Here is a 2500-nt window from a genome sequence, read left to right as displayed (position 1 = left end):
TTGTCTCTCTACACAGGATGTGTGTAGATACAGACAGTAGGTTGTCTCTCTACACAGGATGTGTGTTGATACAGACAGTAGGTTGTCTCTCTACACAGGATGTGTGTTGGACATGATATGACTTGACTCAATCACACTCAGGTCATTACAGTGCTTTGATTGGCTCCTACACTTTAACATGTGTAAGTGCTGTTTGATGTGACGCTGCCAGATGGTAGGTTACACAGAACCATCTGCCCACTGCGTGTCAGAAAATAAGCTATTGACACGCATTACACATGCCCCTATTTCCTCTGTTCCAGGCATTACACATGCCCCTATTTCCTCTGTTCCAGGCATTACACATGCCCCTATTTCCTCTGTTCCAGGCATTACACATGCCCCTATTTCCTCTGTTCCAGGCATTACACATGCCCCTATTTCCTCTGTTCCAGGCATTACACATGCCCCTATTTCCTCTGTTCCAGGCCGCTTGCTGCTCGGTGCATTAGCTTCTTCATACTGCATCGATAAAATAAAAAAAATTAAAAAATAAAGAAAATCAGGGTGAGTTACAAAATCATAATTAAAGCTGGAAATAAGGTCCACGTTGTAAAAAAAAAAAAGAATTATCATTTAATGATTATATGAGTATGATGTAGATGCAAGCGGGGAGGGGAGGGGGCAGGAAAGGAGGAGGGAAGGAAGGAAGGAAGGATGGAAGACGGAGTGAGCGAGGGAATAAACGAGTGGATGTGATGTGATGGGGAGCGATGGCCCCGTAACACCGGTGCACGGAGAGACCGAGGGAGAATAGCCGGAATGATCCTGTAATCATCGATCACTCACACACTGACACACACACACACCCTGAAGCATATACACAGAAAGACACACACGGATGCAGAAAAACGCACGCACGCACGCACACACACACACACAAACAACACACACACACCCCCTGAAGCATACACTGACAGACATGCACGGATGCTGAAAAACAGACACACACACACACACACTTGCGAGTGACGCATTCCCCTGCACATTCTATTTATCCCTCAATCCCCTCTCTCATCCCGTTTTCTCAAATTTCCCATGGAGGAGCGAGTTCAGGACGCTCGGGAATCGCAGGAGTAAAAAAGTGCCGCGGGGAATCTGTAAAGGAAGTCATCTCTTCGCCGGCAGGATTTGCGGTGCAGTGCGCAAATTGGATTTTTCCACTCGTGTGACACACAACTTATCTCTTGCTCGCTATCTAAACAGCGAAACATTGCCATTCGCATCCATTTTCCCTGCACAGATGACGCGGCAGAATCCCCCCCGTGATGCGTCTCTCCTGCACCCTCGCATCACTCAACATTTTACACAGCCGCGCTGCAAGAAGAGAAGAGCTGCAGCAAAGGGGCGGGACATGATACTCCTGTTGGGGTTAAGGAGATGTTTTTGTCATATTGATATGATTATTAATAATTCATAAATGATTCATCATATAATTGTGACATTTAGCAGCGGTGGGCAGCTGCAGGGAAGTGCCGCGGGGACCAACCTGTTGCAACCGCCGCTGGTCAGATGACAATCTTCTGCATGTTTTTAGCATAGGCGAAGTTTGAACTTTAATGTTGGGGGTGCAGAAAAAAATCTAGAGGGAAATTAATAATTAGGATAACAGCAAGTGCATTTTCATATCCCGACTAATATGCCCAATGAGTGATGGAGCGAGTTTTGTCGAGATTCCATTCCTTACAGCACCCCCTATTTAATAATAGTTCCAGCACGGCTGCGAAAATGTGGTGGCGGGTTGTGTCAACACACGCGCACACACACACACACACACACACACACAAACACACACACACACACAGCCAATTAACACCTCAGTCTGGATTTTATGGATCTTAGTAAAACGTGCTTGAATTGCTTGTAAACAGGTGAAAAAAAGTGGGAGAAGCAGATTCTGCCAGATTTGTTGTTGCTGCATACGTTTCTGCTGCTCTCTTGTTTTTACCATTGTCTCTCTGTGTCTGACCTGTCAGTTTTAACCTCCAAACCCTGCTCCCCAGGAGGTCTTTTGCCTCCTACCAGTCTGTTATTGAAAGTAAAAATGTGTTCTTAACTAGCCTGGTAAAATAAAGGTTGATAATAATGATGATGATGACGATGATAATATTGACGGCAGTAAATAAATAAATTTGTCTCACTTTTCTGCCCATACTTTCAATTTATTTATTTATTTTCATTATAAAAGCTTCAAATTTTCACAGACCAGAAGAAAAACTGACACACCTGTGAGGGACCAGACAACACACAAACTGGCAAAGTTACTCAACTGCACACCCACAGGCATCCATGTATACACACACACACACACCCAAACAAACAAATCCACATCGAGAGATAGCATTAAACTGGAGTATAGTGGTGGAGTGTGATGGTGTTACATAACATGGCTGGCTAACGCTGGGGACATACCAGAGGCGAAAATTGCGCGCATGCGCCGCGCAGCGCACCTCCGCGCAGA

The sequence above is a fragment of the Poromitra crassiceps genome (assembly GCF_964638095.1).
Source record: "Poromitra crassiceps genome assembly, chromosome: 13".
Taxonomy (NCBI): domain Eukaryota; kingdom Metazoa; phylum Chordata; class Actinopteri; order Beryciformes; family Melamphaidae; genus Poromitra; species Poromitra crassiceps.
The sequence above is the reverse complement of the archived record's forward strand: the minus strand, read 5'-3'. Positions refer to the sequence as shown.